Source organism: Solenopsis invicta, chromosome 15 (genome assembly GCF_016802725.1).
Source record: "Solenopsis invicta isolate M01_SB chromosome 15, UNIL_Sinv_3.0, whole genome shotgun sequence".
In the NCBI taxonomy this organism is placed as follows: Eukaryota; Metazoa; Arthropoda; class Insecta; order Hymenoptera; family Formicidae; genus Solenopsis; species Solenopsis invicta.
Genome location: NC_052678.1, coordinates 1,256,933 through 1,277,206, shown reverse-complemented (window position 1 = coordinate 1,277,206; position 20,274 = coordinate 1,256,933). Strand labels below are relative to the sequence as shown.

General features: G+C 32.7%; 1 protein-coding gene across 4 annotated transcripts in view; it reads right to left on the bottom strand.

The window, feature by feature from the left end:
• The window catches only part of LOC105201716 (inactive dipeptidyl peptidase 10), a 223,509-nt gene that overhangs the window by 138,483 nt on the left and 64,752 nt on the right, over positions 1-20,274 (bottom strand). The gene's annotated exons all lie outside the window — the stretch shown is intronic.

Below are 20,274 nucleotides of genomic sequence, written 5' to 3'. Positions count from 1 at the left end.
AAATGTGTTTTGGAAGCACTTATCCGTAACTTTTTAATGTTTGTTTATAAGGTATAACATAATTATAACAAATATTATCATTTTCTCTATAAAATCACAATATTATATAGCTAAAAACGTATAAAATAATGCATTTATATTTTTCAATGTTTGTATTGCTATATTTTATATTCCATAAACAAATAAATACGGCGACTGTAAGTAAGATGACGAAAGTTGTGCATAGGCAAAGTAATGCATTTGTGCATTAGTTTTTTTGGTCTTAGGCGTTTTGACTATATACAACGCAATTTTAATCGCAATATGTATCGAAATGTATATCACAATTTTAATAAATTTTATTTTTGCAAATTACATAAATATTTTTTGTTTTATTTACATTTTTCTTTAACTACACTGTAATATCAAAATAGTATAATATTATAATAAATCTTTTTTATTTATAAGAGTACATTTTTAACTTTGACTGTTTTTTACTTTATTTGGTATTAAAAGTCATCTTACCTGCATATGGGGGCAAGATGATGAAATTGACGTGTCCTAAAATAATTTAAATTTTAAAAATTTCTAGTTTATTTAACAATTTCTAATTTTTACTGATGATAAACAGGATTTCAGTAAATCTAAAAAAAAATAAATTGTTATTTTTACATTATCACAGAAATTAGCAAAAATCAACAAATCTTAAGGTCGTCATCTTATCCCTTTCTCCCTTACTTCTATTTCGTATCCGACGGAACGCGTGGCTCGCGAAAGTTATCACGTGTTCCGTAATCACGTGTTCCGTATCTTCATTTGTCTGCGCTAAAATCGCGCTTAAACCTACCAAACTCGCGTCGGTTTGTAACAGAAACGGTTAAATTAAAATCCGGACACGACAACGTAGGCAGGGTAGTGATGCAAATTTTATTGTCTCAAAAGCTTGTTGTTGAGCATCCCCCTATAACCAAGAGCGATCCTTTTCCCAAAAGACTCATTAACGGTTCTAAGCGCGACGCCCACTGCGGTATAAAACGCCTATATCAAGAAGCTATTTCGATAAAACGACGTAACTGCTTAATATTACGAGGGAGGATAATTAATAATAGCCGTGGTTTTCTCCGGATCATCCGTCAATCCCTCCTTTTGTACGAGAAAACTGAAGTATTTGACCTGAGACCGACAAAATTTACTTTTCTCTGGGTTAATTGTGAGCCCTGTTTCCCTAATTCGCTTGAATACCTTTCTGAGCCATGCGAGATGTTCGTCAAAAGTTCACGTCACGACAACTTTGTGAAAGAGGCCTTTCCCCGGCACGACGAAGGCCGTATACTCTTTACTATGCTTCTCAAGCGGAATTTGGAAATATGCCTGACTTAACCCTAGAAAGGATAGGGGTTCAGCGGGAACCCACGTCATTAATGATATATGAATCCCACACGCTTAAACTCTAGACTCATAAACATCGGACCCTTAATGACAATTTAATTGTCATTTTAGTAATATTATAATTGACCCTTGATGTCAACTATACTAATACCGTCGACATGTCATTAATGACATGGGGTCCCGCTGATCCCCTATATCCTTTCTAGAATTAAGTCAATTGTAGAGATGTATCCAACCGATCTCAACTTGTCTAAAATCGCGTTCATGTATAGTTATGAGTTAAAAGGTTGCAACATATTTTCTTTGACAGTTTTCGGAATGTAGACTTGCTCATCGATCGGCGAACGTAATTGGTTGGATCCACAGGTAAGAACCAATTATGTTCGCCGTTTGATGAGCAAATCTACATTCCAAAAACCATCAAAGAAAATGTGTTGCAACCTTTTAACTCATGACTGTACGGTAGAGAATTCGCATCCTTTTTCGAAACGTCGTTTAATTTTTTAAAATCAAAGCAGAAACGATACGTTCCGTTCGATTTCTTTATCATAATGATCGGCGTGGACCATTCACCATTTGAAGGCATCTAACATTTTCTCGACCTCCGCGTAAATGGCTTCTTGTATTTTCGGCGACACTGGATAGTATCGCTGTTTAACGAGCGTGTGTCCCCTGACATCCATGCGGTGGTCGGTTAACGCGGTTGCACTAACAAGTTTGTAAGTTTCGCCAAGATCACCCGAAATTTCTACCGCTAAAATTCCGACAATCGCACGCTTTCACCGTCCGACAACTCATTCAAACCGCTACGCGATATCGACCTTTTACTTGCAGTCGGTGCCCCTCCCCCTCTTTCGGCGGATCTACCTCGACTTCGGTCGCTTCTTCAGGCGTCAAATCTCACGATTTTCCCCCTCGATCGACGGGGATCTCCTCCGGTTGGTCTCTACGCGAAGAGTACCCTCGCGCAACCGCTGCCGACAGCGAACTCGTCGTTTCGGTTTCTAGCGAGTATTGTCGCGTGATATTGTCCGCAAATTCCCACGTATTTTACGCGAAATTAATCAACACCAAAGGCCATTGAGAAGTCCACATCTAATATACAGGGTAACGCTAACGTTTACGCACTCAAAGTATGCGTGCAATTTTCCAGCTCGATGGGCACTTCTACTTCCGCCCTTACCCGCGTCTGACTGGTCGCAGTCGTCACGCGGCGGTTTTGGGCCGGACGAAACCGATAACCCAATGATTTCACTAAATTACCGACGAGAGATTATTAAAGACCGTCAACCCTGGATAAATTTTCGGGGCCGTCACTGGGGCCCCAGGGGCCCGGCGGTAATTGAAGAGTGATGACGTTATCGACTATATGATTGTTAATTCAAATATTTGAGTAATACGTTATTAAAATCTTGATTTTTTTATTATACAAATACTTCATAAGCAAGTATGCATACTTATATTTAACATCATTGTATATTGCTTTAAAATTGTAATTCTTTTTGATCAGTTATTATCTCTATCGATAATCAAACTTGAATGTTAACACCAAAACTGCAATTTTTTATAAAAATCGAGAATTTTTGGGTTACAAATACATAAGGATATCTATGAAACTTTAGGATAACAATAAATTATAAAATTAGTACTGTATTGTCAGTTTATCATTAAAAAATTTAACAGTCACACAAACTCCCGTAAGGTTAGCGATCTTTAATAATCTCTCGTCAGTGACTAAATCTATGGCCGGATTCAAAAACCTTCGCCCGAACCCGAAGTCTCTAACGCGGCGAGTGTATCATTTATTTTCCCGCGTCGCCCTCTCTCCTTCCTTCGAAGGCCGATATGCTAAATCGGGGAATAACGAGCGCTCCGGGGGTGGAGGCGTCCGATAACTTAAAGCTGCCCGACAACAGCTTTCCGCACGCGCCGTCAATAACTCTAACGACTCTAAGCCGTTAGAGCTATCGAATCGCGCGGCACCATCGTCTGCAATCGCGATGATATGTGATGATGCGCGTATCCGATTTTCTCCTCCTCACTCCACGGAGAGGAGAGGCCGTCGAAGAGTTCAAACGCGTTAAATAATCCACGACCGTTTCGCGCTCTCTCTCTGCGTACGCCGCATTATCTCGTCCCGCAAAGCGAACTGAAAGTCGAAATCCCCGAATCGCGCACGTCACGCGCCGTTTTAAAAGATGCCCATGTCGTTAGCCTCGAACGTTTAGCGCGAATTCAATGAAGCGCGATACCCGACAAAAAGAATGGCAGACATCTCAATACGTCGATCCACATCGTCGACCAGTATTAATTCGCAGTAAAAGCGTTTTTGCGTCTTCCCCGCACGCGCCCGAAAATTTCAAATTCCAGCGCCGCATAATGTTATAAGCCGCGGCGGCGCGGCGTTCCCCGCCCGATGCGTGAATGCGCGCGTGCGGTTTCATCTCAATTTCAAACGGGCTGTCGAACCGAGGCGTTTGCTCCTCGGGGAGATCCAGATGATCAGGCTCCGACATCCCGCGTGCGCCGTCCGCACCTCCCAATGCTGCTATCGGCATTCTCATAGTTGCTCCTCGGCGGTGCTCGTCGAGAGGTGCCCGATTTTACATGAAATTTAAAGCCGCGATGAAAATAAAAATCATGAACGTTAAGACAGTTTCGCCGGAAATTTCCGCTCTCGAAGAGTGCCTGGCCCGGTTTTAGGCGCATACTTGCGCTTCGCGTAGGCAAAGGGATGCAGTGGCGAGGCAGAAAATTTGCACGTTACAACGCATATAAATTACTGTAAATATTGTCTTAAATATTATCTTTCAAAATGACTATAAAAATGTAACTATTTAGCAATTATTGGAGAAATTACAGACTGTGGCCATCTTTTCCGTATGGCCAAAATACCCTAATTTACCTTATACAAAATCTGATAAAAGCGAATTTTTTAAAAGCGGGAATAAAATTTGCACGATTCTTTTGCAATTTGCATAATTTAAACAATAATGAGTATATTATTGATAATATTGAATCATTTTGCACGTTTGTAGCTTTCTAAAACTTTTGTTTTGTTTACATTTTTCTCTTTCATATTTTCTTCGTAGTGCGGTTTGGAACATAAAACTGCTGTGCAGCGTAAGCCGATATACCTGTCTGTGAGAATAGACGATAACTACTAAATTTTCGATTATAATGCTGGTAGATGATTCATGAATTTGTTCACATTTTCTTCACATTTTCCTACCTTAAGGTAGGAAAAATAGCAATTGATCCACGTATACATTAATAAGGTATCACAAAACGGACAAAATGGGAGAGTTTAATTCTAGCTTTTGTTCCTACACTTTTTTGTTTAATACTTAAATTTATGTTATTACTCATTTAATTTATCAATTTATTTTATATTTAACTTCTTCCTTACGGGAGTTGAATTCTGACATTATTGTCTACTGTGTCAGTTTTAAAAACCCATTTTTTAGAGACTCTCTTTAGATTATAATGTAAAAAAATTATTTATTACCAAATATAAAAGAATATTATAAAAACTGCTACGCCATCTGATAGAAGATAGTTTCTAGTTTGTATTTAGGTTTATAAAGTTTTTTAGCTTTTGTTTAAGAAATATGGCCCAAAAACAAAGTGCTATGTCAATTTCGTCTAATAAATGGTGATCAATGCGAAAATAACAAATGTGGCCAATAAAAATATACAATATAAAAGATTGCAATTCAGAATCTTAATAGTCTTTATATTTTCACGGAAAGATTTTACTGAAATATAAATTTGAAAATAATTTTTTTGAATTATAAAATAATTATATTAAAAGTTTAAGTTAGTTGTTAAAATATCAAAACATTTTGCAGCAATATTATAATACTTGAATGTCCTACACTAAAAAAAGAATTTTTTTTTTATTTTTATAACTATATTTATTAAAATTAGATTTACTTAAATAATGTATATGTGCTTAAAATAATCTATAAACTTTCTTCTCTTAATCATAGTAAACCAAAGCATTAAAATTAAAAAGTGACTTTTGTTAAAACATTTATTTGAAATTCAGATTTAAATACATTACAGTATAATACTTATTAAAATTTAGAAATAAATTTTTTAAATATTAAACCTGGAGATTTTAATTTTAAAAATAACGTTTTAACAAATATTTGTTTAAATTCACATTTTTAAAGTTACGAAAATAATAAATAATTTATTTATATAAAATAAATATTTTTTCAAACAAATTATTACATTTGAGAAAATGTATAATTCAATAGAGTTAATATATTCGACAAAAAAAATTTGTTATTTGTAGTAATAGTAGCTGTTTACATAATAAATAGATAATAAATTGATCAATATAGCACACCTTTTTATTAATCGAAGAAATGGTGTAACACTTTTGCAGAAGTTCAAAAATCTCGAGTTAAAATCCTACAGTCATTAGTATGTTTTTTCTAGACAATATATATATATATATATATATATATGTATGTGTATGTGTGTAATATTGAATCAACTTACATATGCTGTCTTATTATGCAACTTCTATTATTTTTAAAAAAATAACAATTCTAAGTTTTGTAAATAAACATTCCTTTATTTTAATATTTAAAATCATAATTTGTCAAAAAAGGTCAAAGTTTACTAAAATTAAGGAAAATTCCTTTTTTTTCAATATATCTTTTTCTCATTATGCATAATTATTTTGATGATTAAACATAAAATTATTTTTTTCCGTGCGCGCTTCGTACTGAAAATTATAAATTTTCATTCTATTTTTGAAAGTATGTTTTGAAATTACAAATTATGTAAATACACGCTAGCATGAGAGATCATTATTTCAAGATTAATTTCATCAAGCTTAACTTCATTTAGTTTAGATAAAGCTTATATATTTTTTCCAAGGAATGGAGAGTATTCGAAAGTAATGTGTCTCCACGGCAGTCTCTACGCGAAGCATTTCGTGAATAATATTCCTAGCGTCGAAACGAGGTCGACATTCGGCAGTGATTAATTTCTTTCTCCCGCGGCGCACTTTGCACGCGATAATGGAGATTTTCAAGAAACTTTTTCTCTCTCGTTTCCTTGCCGTTTGTGACTTTTCTCGTCGCACCTTCATGCCCATTAGTCCGTCAGTTCTTTCGGTGTCAGTGTCGATATAGTCAGGTACTACTACCTACTCGCCGCCGATAGATCGTTCTTTCTTCCGGACGCTGATACTCTTTCTAGATTAGGCATTGTGCGGAAGTTAACGTGACGTAATATAAAAGCCGGAAATGTAAAGCCGGGAACACCATTGATCCAACGCCAGCCGCAGATATTCCAATTTCTTCGATTGCTTTTTTACTCCTGTTTTATTTACGTTGTAACCCGTATTTCGTTTTCGTATCGCCTTGACAATCATAGTTCTTGAAACGAATGTAGAGAATAATAAGATTTTATTTTATTTGACGACCTCTCGCATTTTTGTAAAAAAGACGATAACAATAAAAAATAAAAACTTTGCTGTCGTATCAATACTGTTTGTTCTTGCGTGTATATTCAATGGGAATTTACTAGCAAATAACCAGTTATTCTCGATATGTTACAGGAAAACTTTTGATTCGAAAATATTACAAAATAAATTTGAAAACGTTCGTCTCAGTAATAGGAAGTTGCTACTAAAAATCTATTTTTTACAATTACGTTTTTTTATCACGATTCGTGATTTACTGATGACGGAAGAATCCGCGTGCCAACTGTAGCAGGACAATTTTTAGACTTAGCAAACCCATTCTTAGTAAATAAAAGCATTTTTAAGTCTTGTCGTTGCTCGTACATAAATTTACCACGACAATACGAAATATCAGGGGATTTTTTTCTACGTGAATGAACAGATAAAAAGAGGTAAGTCGGGAAAATATCATCAGTTGTGGGAGAGGTCACCTTGATTATAATTTCTTCATAAATCATTAACTATTCTAATTATTGCATAAATGTGCAATAAATTGTTAAGAAGCTGTAACTATAAAGAGGAATTTCGATAATAATGGTCAATATTTAGAAAGATACAAAAAAATGAGTTGTGGCATGGCTGATATAAGATTACATTTTGTGAAATCATTATACGTATACAATTTAGTTGCAGTGACATTTTTTCCTAATACTTGAAGATAAGATGCTAACGAAGCATAATTTTTCGAGTTTGATACATTTAAATTAAAATGGTTTTTTAAATTAAAATTTTGGTTTGTTTTATATATTGTAATTCTAAACATTTTAAATTTGTAAAATGTTTAGATCTAAAAATATTAAAGTATACATAATTTTTAAATTACCCATATATTTTATCACTCATTTCTACGTTTTTATGTTTATAATGTTACATCTGGTATAAACGGTCGGGATTGCGAACAGCTGACTTGGAGAAAATCGACATTTTATTAACGATCGTTCGTTGTCAACTGTTGTTCTGTTCGTATTACGTGTTACTTGAATAAAATTGTTACTTTTTTATAAAGTCTACTCCTTTTTTTGACGAGCGCAAGAGCCGCGAGTGAGAGTGTGCGAGTGCTAATAAAGTTCCGCGAGTGCATGTGCGCGAGCTCTCCTTCGGACGTTACAATAATTTAAAGTTTATTGCTTGTAAATAAGTAAAATATATGCAGTTTTTTATTACGTCATACTATTTAAATACTTATGACATCTTCTGTCATAAGAAGGCATTTTACACTGTAAAAAATTTTCTAAAAATTACCTACTATAATATTAGAGGTATAAAAGATAATAAATAGTCGTAAATTTCTACACATTTGTAAATTTGCAATATACTAGAGTAAGATTAATTTTGTAATTTGTAATTAAGCAAATTACAGAAGTAAATGTACAACATGTATAGAAAGTTATAGAAATGATAAAAGGTAACAATACGTTTTGTTTTGTACTACATATTATACATTCAAATATTGTCTCTCCATTATACGTGTTGTAAACAATAGAATGACTACTTACTGTGTGTGCAGAGTGATACTAGGTGGGCAAAGTTTGCATGCATGCACAGTGAAATTTCACAGCGATATATGGAATATTGTTGTGTTACAAAAATTTAGATAATTATACATAATATTTAATTATATCCTATTGTATACGTAATTTTCCATATAAAATAAAATATATTTACTCAATAAAAAAAAATTTACATATTTTTTTGTGGAATTACATAATTTATATAAAATTACATCTTTTTATATTTACTAGACTGATCGTGTAATAGTTACATCTATAAAAAAAAATGATTTTTACTAATTCTGCGGGAAACTAACGTTGTAATAATCATTAGAATTTATTACATATTGCTTTGTACTAAAGTTGATCCAAGTTATAGGAACGTTTACGTTGTAACTTTAATAAAATACATTTAGATATACAAACAAATAACATGTTTGCTTTGAATTTGCATTATATTATACATATTTGGTTTAATTTGAGTGTTATTTTTATTAACTTATTTATTAACTAATTATTTTTTCCAAAAATCTATAAGAATATTAAAACTTTAATTAGTTTATTTGTATAATTATTACAGATATTGTTCTAAATTAGTGTTATATGTTTAATCTTCTTTCAAATTTTGCATTTTTAATTATTTATATTAATGTATTGTGGGTAGATCGTTATGTACTATTTAGATCATATTATTTCTTTATAATACTATTTCATATTTAATAACCAAAACTTAAATGACTTCTTTGTAATTGTGTGATGAAGGAATATTAAGAGATGTAGGTAATAAAATAAATTTATTTCAGAGTTGCATTTAAAAATTTTCTAATTTTACCTAGAATTCTGAATAAAATATCTGGCAAATTCGGAAATTATCAGGAAACTTTTTTATAAAATTTTTAGTAAATACCTTAGAATAAATAAAGGTCTCAAGAATGTTACATTAATTATTCGTAGCTCGATTCCATAACATGATAAAGTTATTCCAAAAAAGGCTTAAGCGCGGCATCTCCCCTCAATTTATCCTATGTATGAAAAAGCTACGAAACCCATCGAAAATGTTGCTTTGGAAGTTTAGATCTTCTGCAAGCCGATATTTTTCTCATCCCTCTACATCATATCCCTTGTACTGCGAAGAAACGCTCAAATTTCATAGTACCGTAATCGAGCGATCGCTGAAGTGTTGGATGTTGGTTCGCGTCAAGCAGATCTCGTTATAAAGCCGTCTTAAACTACCGCGGGGATAGCCTGCGGCGTGAAACGCGAGTGAACGACGATCAACGAATTGCCGTCGAAGTTAAGAGTCTTTGTGGCCGCGTCATTATCGCGCGGGACAGACTTGATGTCGGGATTGACTGTCGCGGCACACGCCCGACGCGGCCACCCCCGAGTTATTCGACGCAATTACGAGGAATTTATCTCACCCCGCTGGCGTTTCTCTATTTACGTCACGTCGCGAAAATTCGCGCAACTCTACGGCGAAACTACGACGCGCAAATAAGACTTTCCGTACGTCCCGCTGCCGGTGACTCGAGAATTTTACTCCGCGGCGTGTTCTTCTTATTTCCTTCACCGGCGCGCTCAGCTCGCTTTTTATTTCCGACGTCGACCGTAACGATATTAACTTCGTGAATTGTCGCGCGCGGGCCAGCGGCGAGGAAGACAGATGCCTTTGTACCGGAGAATGCGCGCTAAATCAGTCCATAAATCTACAGATCGGCGGATGCTTCTGGACGCGTTCGAGAGATTTACGATTTCGGTATTGCGCGCTTTACGTTGGCCATCGAATTCGCGGGATCCGCTCGAATCAGATATTCCCCCGTGATTGGTTGCAGGGACCGATCGGACACGTCACGCGGCGTAATGAAGTGCCATATCTGCGACGGAAGACGTGTCGGAACGGCTGCTGCTGCAGCGGGAGCGAGACGCGACGGTTAGCGAAGGATAATATCTGCGGGCGGGAGCTTGAGTGCGGTCAGGCGCGTGATTAATTGCACGAGTCTCTCGAAACGCTGACTAAAGGCCCGGCTGTTCCGCATCCGGCAGCTCTGGCACGTCGATCGGCTCGCGAAATTAATAACTAGCGGCGTTGGGTTAAAGGTGTAGGCTTGAAAGAGAGGGAGGAGTGTCTCGCCCTCCAACTGGCAACTGTCGTTCAAATTTTCCCGTCATGCAATCCGATCCCCGAAGACATCCGCACGCCCAACGTCACCCGTTACGCGTGTCAGCGATTTCTGCGGGGAGTCGTAATATGACGCCTATATCTCGTCTGTCTCGTTTCTCGCGGACGTAAGAGCCCAAGCGGAGTTCTGTTTCCCTTTTTCTTTTTTTTTATCAATCATTTCATCGGCGCGGCGATATGACTAGTTAGAAACGCGAGGGTTCCCCGGGATTCTATCGGATCGCTGACAAGGAACGTTTGGCAACTCCCATATTCAACAAATTCTGAAACTTTGTGTACAAATAGAGTTCTTTCGTAACACAAAAATATTTTTTGTTCGTGCTCGTTTTTAGTTTTAGGGAGTGAAACACTCTTTTGAAAAAAATCGAGTTATTTTCTGTCCAAGCGAATATCGTCGAAACTATAAAAGATAGAAAAAAATGTTTTGAATGAAAGTTGAATGGCTCGAAAAGTACTTTATAACAATTTAAAAAAAAATTTTTAATTAATTGTTATTAATTATTTATTGTTATAAAGTACTCTTCAAGCTATTCAACTTTCACTCAGAATATCTTTTTCTATGTCTTATAGTTTCGACGATATTCACTTGGAAAGAAAAAAACCGATTTTTTTCAAAAAGTTTTTTAAAACTAAAAACAGGCAAAAACAAAAAAATATTTTTGTGTTACGGAAGAACTTCTCTATTTATACACAAAGTTTCAGAACTTTTTGAATATGCAGGTTGCCACACGTTCCTTGTGAGACACTTAAGATTTATTGAGCAGTCGATATATCGATTATTTATGTTATACGGAGGATTATGTCCGTTCGTAGCAGATATTTTACGTGGAATCTTAATATGTGGGACGTGCACAGAAACAGAACGAAGCCAACGGATTTCCCGCATTTCCCTGGACAACTACTCTTTACTCTTTTAAACACGGAGATTCCCCGAAGGATTGTCTTCGATAGCTCGCGCGAGTACAATCTGTATTCCTTCGACCGAGAGATGGTGTCGATTTGATTGTGCAGTCTGCGAATTTCGCGACGAGCTCAAAATATCAACGTAATAAAATCGTTGTTGAAAGAGAGAACAATATCAGAAATTGTTATCCTGAGACAAAAATTGCACCTTTGTTAGCAGTATTGAACTTAGATAACTTAAAATTATCTAGATAAAGATGAGATTAATTATGTATGTAAACGTGTCCCAAATAATTTTTAATTTATCTAACTAAATAAATAATAAAATTATATACATCTATATTTTTATATAAAATCTTTATTTAGATAGTTTTAAGATAATATTGTTGAATAGAACAATTTAATAATTAATTAGCAAAACAATAGACGTAAAACAATATATACTTATATTTACTTTAAAAATATATTTATATCTTTATAAATCTTTATTTCTTAAACACACAAATTTTTCAAATAATTTAACCTAAAAAATATTTATAACTCGCGTTATAATGACTCTAACAAGTTCCATATAAAAGTTCTCGAACTATTTATAGGCCGGAATTTATAATCGAATTTTGTTTTAAGACAAGTAATATCTTAAAATGCTAACATTTACTCTGTTTAATGAGATTTTAAAATACGGTTTTAGACCTAGTTTCCCACATATATTTTTGGTTATCTTCCTTCTATGAGTTTGTAGAAGCATGTAATTTTAATACGCAATGTCTCTGAAAGCCTATATTTTTAGCTCATAACATATGAAATCGATACTTTAAAATCTAATGAAGATGATAAATGATTCGAATTAAAAATAGTTTATTCTCAAGTAATTACTATTTTTTGAAAAAATTGTGTTGCAAAAATTTACAAAAATTAATACTTTGAATAAAATATCACAAATTTTTAAATTTTAATTTAAAGTAAAAAAAAACAGTGGAGTTTCTTGTTGACTCTTTGGACTATCAAAAAAATAGTTTGATATGAATCGGTCTAAAAAGTTTAATTATTTGAAGTATCAAAAATTGACATTTTTGAAAAATCGGTAAATCATGATTTTACATCACTAATGAATAAAATTTTATTATTTCAAAAATATAAAATGATAGATAAAAAGTTGTAATAAATAAATATTATTGTATAAATAATTAGTAAACACGAATCTCGAGAAGAGACTCAGAAATTTCATAGTATTTGCACGCGTTAGCACGCAAAAGGCGAAAGAATATTTATAATGCACATAATAATACGTACAATATGTTAAAATAACATTTTTATAATTTTACAAGTTAATGTACTTATTTTTATATTATTTGGAACTTAGTAAACGTATATTTAATAAAAAATAAGAAGGTATCCCGAACGCCGAAAACATACAAGTTACCCACACAAGAATACCGGGTACCCTTTTTAAACTTTCATACGTTTCTCATATTGAGAACAATGAAAAAAACATGTGTCTACAGACTTATCGTATCTATGTAAAGTTAAAATTTTTTTTCTTGAACCTCAATTCTAGTCTTCAAATTATATTATAAAAAAGTTATAGCAATGTGAAAAGTCGCATTGGGTACATCATACAATGTGTGAAACTAAGGTTAAATATAAGAATCGATAAATAGGCTATAGTTTTATAGTAATTTCTACATACATACATTGCGTTATTATTTCTAATCTGTGCAATGTGTTTCTATCACTTCAAGAATTCTCTTGTTAGGATAACTGGATAAGGTAAATGTATGAGATTGCGCCACTTAAAGCAAGAACTAATTTTTGAAAAGTTATTTAAAAAAAGTTGTGTTAGGTAAGACTACACATTTTATCTAAATATTGTAAAAATTGTAAATTAACGAAAACGTATATAAAAGTTAAAAATAAGCAAAAATATTTTTATGTACGAAAGAATTAAGTGTGAACTGCAAATGTTCTGAATTACGTCATTGAAATTCTAGGTTGTTCTGATTTACGTCATTAATATATACCAAATGTCTCCACCCTAACTGTGTGTAGGCCGCCCTTATTACATTTTACAAAAACCATAATAGGCAATTATATAATACTTTACTATTTTATCATTTTTGAAGCATATTAGTCATGCAAAACTAAAACGTTTTATATTACAATTTAAAATTATTTGATTTTATTATTTTACAGGTTACATTGTCGTAATAATAATTTATAAATTTGGCCGTAAACAGTTAAAAGTGACATATTCTCGACATTGATTTTTGGGAACGCTTTTCACAAAAAATCATATTATATGCGTTTACTTACTTTGACGAAGCTATTTGACGATTGCTTTTCGATAATGTTTAGACACTTTTAATCAACTGTGTTTTATTATGAGCACAAAACAAATTACGGTGGCGTCATTCGGGTCAGTGACGTAATTTCATACATTTACCTTAATTTGAAAATGGACGCTAAAGATATTTCATACTCGTTGTGTTATGTACATTAATTTAGACAAATTGAAAAAAGATATAACAGTTTTCATATCTAATTGTAGGACAAAAGAAAATACCTAATATATACGTTCTAATAATCTAGATGACGATAAAATTAAGTTATTTCTTTATCTAGAAAATTATTTGGATAATTTTATAAAGATAATGACAAATATCTGTTTGTAAGACATCCACTCGAAGCTCTCAAGGAGTTAAAAGATAATTGAACGACGTTGACGACTAGTATAAAAGTAATTATATTGTGTCCGCAGCAGCGATTCACAATTAAATCCGTTGACGCCAATCGATACATATTTATTATTCATTAAAACGTGGCTCCGGACTGTGTTTATCTTCACGAGTAGCGATTAAGCGGATCTGGTAGATAGATATTAATAACTCAGATCACATTCGTCGTCACGTGCTTGGGCTCCTCTAATAATACTCATCTATTCTTATCACAATGTATTGCAGCAGGTTTACGAGCCCTCGCGACACAAAATGTGTACTTTGTCAAACTGTCAAACTAATTGCAAAGTATCTTGCTATCCGTAGGACGAAGTAATGGTGTGTGGGTTTGAGTCACTGCAGTATAATCTACGTTCACTCGCAAAATTCCTCCGGAGTTTCCAGTCGATGCGATTCTTGAAAAAAAAATTGGGTTGGTTGCATGCACGCTTTACTGCGGCTTGCAGTATAAAATTCTCAAAGTTTTTAGCTTATCTTAGTGCACATCAGTAGGGTTGGAGAATGGAGTCGGATAGACGGTTCTTTTAGTAGCATGCAGACAACACATATAATATTATTTTTAGGACTGCTCTTAGGAGAGACTAGGTTTAGATGATTAACTTTTCAGCTATGAATTTTTTAGAGAAAATTGAGAGATTTATCGTAAAAGTAAATTCTGTATCAGTTGCTAAATACATTATAACTAATATTTTAATAATAACGCTGTGAATAATTGAAAACTAATAACTGAAATAAGAAATGAATAAGAAACGAATATTTTTCGAATATAACGTTCCTTATTTGTCAAATAATTCCAAGGTCAAGGTGAGTTAACTATAACATTGTTGAATTAAGAAATAATGTATCCCCCTCCCCTTCTAGATCAACCGTGTTTGAGTTAATTTCCATTACTTTTACAAATATAAAACGATCCTTCAATGATGCTTATATATTTTAACATCTGTAAAAAATATTTGTAGTTGCTTAATTAAAAAAAAGTTTGTATAAATATTGTAATAATCATTAACAATTAATTATAGCCAACAAGATCAGATAATGTTTTCATAAAAATAATTACATAGTTTTGAAACAAAAAATTTGATTTAAAGAAAAATACATTCCTATGTTAAAAATTGCATTACAAATTGTAATAAAATGTTTGAGTGTCAGTTGCGCAGAAAGTTGAGTTCTTTAGTAACCTAAAATGTTTTTTTAATATATAAAATATGAATGGTTATAAATTAAAAATATGTTGCGTTTACATGTTTTAAATAATACATTTTATTATTAAAATAAGAAATTGTGTATATTTAATAGCAAAGATGTCAAGTATCACAGAAAGAAGATTGTTACCGAAAGATCTGTTTTTACTATGTTTGGGGAAAATAAAACGAACTCCACTTCTTGTAAGTTTTGAGGCGAGAGATACAAAAGTGTTTATTTAAAATTACGTTACATAACGGAAACACATAGAAAAAATGCGTTTAAATCGGAAAAACACGTGGTATTGTAATTATTCGCGTCGATATGCAACACGTATTGGTACACGATACGATATTACGTTTGATATTAAAAATATAGAATATCTTATAAAAGTGCTTTATTAGCGAAAAAATCAAATGCAACGGTCATGTGTTTGCACGAATTTGTTCATCGAGATGGCTTCCTTCACCTAATGGATCGCCATGGTGCATCGTACAAGCGCACGAAAATTTTTCTTTACGCCTGATGATCTTATTATTAAATAGAGCATTTAATAGAGAGTATTTGTATGAAATATTCTATATTTTTAATGTAGTACATGATGTGCCACACTGTGTACATGTAGCGTTCTATCCCTAACAGCACATGATATCAAACGAATATTGTGATATTTTACAAATATACGCACGATATCACGATATTGTACGAATGCTCGTACGATATCTACAATATTCTAGAATATTCATACGATATCTTGTGCTGTTAAGAATCTCATACGCTAAAAGTGCCATATATTCTAAAGAGATGAGATGTACAAGACATCAAATTGATTATAGAATACAAGAACTAAATGCTTCTATTTTACTGTACTTTAACCTTTACTATCCTTCTACACGACACTAATAACCGTTAAGTCTTTTATACTCTCTACATTTTTTACGTTACACGATTGTGCTACTTACTACGTTGACAAATTGATTCACCAATATTTCATTAATATTAATGATAAGAAACTGAAATTACGACACAAAATTAATGACATAAAGGCACATAATAGAATGATTGTCTGTAAATTACTCTCTTTCACTCCTTCTATTTTTTCTGTCTCCTGAGGCGCAAATCCTTGTATGTACGGCGCAAATACCGGAGCAAATACTCTATTCACTTCAAACACGGTTAAGTAATTCGTGATCCATGACGGTTTTCGTCTTTGATGAGAGACCAGCGCAATTTGAGTCAACACACTAATCTCCATTTTCACCAATGCAGATTAACTTTCATCTCAGTTTAATTAACTCTTTATCTTTTTCTAGTTTTTCTAAGAATAAGAAAAAGATAAAAAATAAAGTTAAAATGAAATCAAAATTAATCTATAATACATTGATGGAAATGGATATAAATATCCTGCTGAGAGTCTAAAAAAAAAAAAAAAACTTTTTTAGAGAAAAAATAGAAACCGTTGTTTATCCCGAAGTTTGTTATATATTTAAATAAAGGAAATACTCTGAACATTTTTTATTCCATTGTGTGCACAGAATGTTAAAATACACATTATCAATATATTTGTGTATATATATTTTTATTTTAATATAATTTTTTTTGTGTCAAATATTTTGGACAACTGAGCAGTGTTTGCTGCATGTACAAAACACAGTTATAGCCTATAGCTCCAGCGCATTTTGTTTTGCATTATATATAGATCCATTTAAGCAACTTTCTCTTATAGATAAATCAGTATCAGTCAACGTCTCCTACACAAACTAATTTTAAGAGGCTCTCTCAGATATTGAATTTAAATTGAAATAAATAAATAAACAAATTGACAAAAAATGATTCAAATTCACATACGTTAGACAACTATCGAAACGTTCCAAGTTTCTTACCATACGGTAGACTCATTTACATACTTCGTCCGTACCGTATGGCAGCTCCCAGATGCTATTTAAACTTTAAGTGACTTTGTGTTGAAGAGCTTTAAGCACGCTAATTGAAAACAACGAGCCACCAAAACGGCCACAGGCGAGCTAACTATGGCTGTGGCGATTTGCGTGGCCCACTTCGATGGATCAGAATAGCATGAGGACTGCGCGATGAAAATTTTGAGAGAACGTCTCCTCTTCGCGCGCAAGCGAAGAAAATTTCTCGCGACATCTACCAGCGACGTCGCGATGGGTAAAATTTTGCTGTTTCCATAAACGAAAATTCGAGGTTAAAAATGAATATAAATAATACATATGTGCTTAAAAGTTTCTTTATTTTTTAATATTAAACAACGGATTTAATCAGTACTTTGATAATAAAAATAGGTAACTGGATCGTGATATTATATCAGATTGTGTAGAAGCGCGAAAGATCGGTTATGAATATTTGCCTTTTACCTGTATAATCATCTAGATAATTATTTAGATAAAAAATAACTTCCTCTTACCTTTATCTAGATTAGAAGATAATATACAATGTATCTTTATTTCTGATAAAAGAAGTATTCTCTTTTTTAAATTATCTAAGATAATATGTGAATGCAATAACGAGAATGGAAAAACGAGTATTGTTTTTAGCCTCAACTTTCAAGAGTTATGTTAACATTTATTTTAACAGGAGAAATTTTATTTGCGTTTTGATTCAAATTCAAAGAGGAATATTTTTGTCGAATTAAATTACTTATGAACTTCTGTTTTTAATAAATAAAGTGGTAACAACAGGCTTTCGTTCCGAAATTTACTATCAGTATTGAAAATCTATACATTACGTGAACTATAGATTTTTAATATTGATTGCAATATCAAGTATATCAGAACACAGTTCAGATTACACAGATCAGTAGTAGTACAATAAAAAATTGCCTCGGAACTGTAAATTCGAAAACTTTTGCAAAGAATTTTTGTCAATCATTATATTGTGTAAGTTATATATTCTCTCTATTTTTTTAACTTTAATTTTTATTTGTGTATTGATTTAAATCCAAAGAGGAATATTTTTGTCAAATTAAATTACTTGTGAAAAACTTTTGTTTTCATTAAATAAAGATTTATAAATAAAAATATGAATATATTGTTGCTACATCATTGCCACAATATATAATTTTACTTTTATTTAAATAAATTAAAATGTAATTATTTTTATCTTGTTTAAGATTTATACAATTTATTTTATTTTTATCTAGATGTGTTAATGTTATCCTAGCGTAAGTTATCTAAACGCTGTCGGTTACGTCCTAGGATCGTCGTAAATAGCGGCGATTTAGAAATATCGCGACCAAGGGAGCTCTCAGAGTGATGCGGAGTGCTCTCCTTTCAGCGTGACATGCGACAAATTATGAACCGTATCAGAGATCGCCAACCGACGGATTCTACAGATCACGAATCTGCAAATCCATCTGCAATCTCCAAATGCATATGCTCGTTCGCACGAGAATCGCGTCTAAGAGGCTGCGTTTTGAGGCATCTTACTTTGCCAGAGTATACGCCCGGCGTATTCAACTCGATGCACAAAGTTACAACGGATGAACAAAGCGAGGATTAATTCAACTATCGGTGTAACTTGAGCATTCTGAGTATATATATATATATATATTTTAGACTGAAACGTATCCGTCGAGTAAAGACATTTGGACGGGCGATGCAGTAGTAACGGTCGCTATAAGTCAGCCGTGGCGCGCAACTTGCCGAAGCATTAACTGGCTCTGTTGCAGTAGCAACTGCATTGAAATTCCTCACGGTCGAACACACTCGAATCGACTCGAGTAGCGTCATTCTTCGTTTTTTGCGAAATTCGAACGAACGTAAGAACTGGCGGCTACGAGAAGTTCATGTTTCGTTTCCCGCCCATACTGCCATTTTTACCAGGTTGATGTCGCCAGTTGCGGCGAGGAGAACGATTTTATATTGACTCATCTTTTCTTATGGAATTATATATTACGTATGCACGGAAAATTTATAAAACGCTACATAAAGTTTTAATACCGTCTCGCATAATGAATTGAATTCGCGATAATCGGCACAATCAATGGTTTAAATGCTCTCTTATTTACATTTACATTTTTTTATTTACGTAATTACACAGAAAAAAACAGAATATTCTTGTCTCGTCAAACATAATAAAAAAAAGACCCATATCAGTCAAAGTGAATCTTAGAACCTAACAATAAAATGTGCGTGAATTATGCAATTTATGCGAGCAGTGCACTAATTTTATTTGTCGAGTTTAAAACACAGTCCTAATGAGTATCATAAAACACTGTAAAGAATTTATTGCGACAAATATCATCTCAGTCAGGATTCGAAGGATCTCCCTATTCCGTACAGATATGTTATTATTCAATTATTAATTCTTGTTTTAAAAATATTTTTGAAACATTAAACATTGAAATAAGATTAAGCAGATATAATTTGCAATACATAGAAAATTTTGTAGTTCAATGAAAAAATATTTTTATTATTTAATAATAATATTCATAAGTTGAGAGGAAAAAATCTAACTGAAAATAATAATGTCATCAAAATAAGAATTACAATACTATTATTCGAAATAATCATTATATTTTTTAGGCGACTATTATAGATAATTTTGAAATAAAAATATTTTGCCGAAATTTAAAATTATAAAATTGTTATAAAAGATTAAAAGAAATTGGTGTACCCGGGTATACCTTTGATCAATTTTACATTTTTCATTGTGCAAGTTTCATTTTGATGAAATTAAAAATACAAAAACAATTCTAAAATGTTCTTTCAAATATTGAAATTGATATATACTTGTATTTTTTATAAAGTTAAACTATTACTTTTTATAATCGTGTTTTTAAGATTAAGAAAAATGGATTTTAATCAAAGATACAATATCCATGATATCTCCCACATACTTCTGACCAATATATATAAAAGATGCATATATGAAGGTAATTTAAGATATTTTCATATATTTATATCTTTA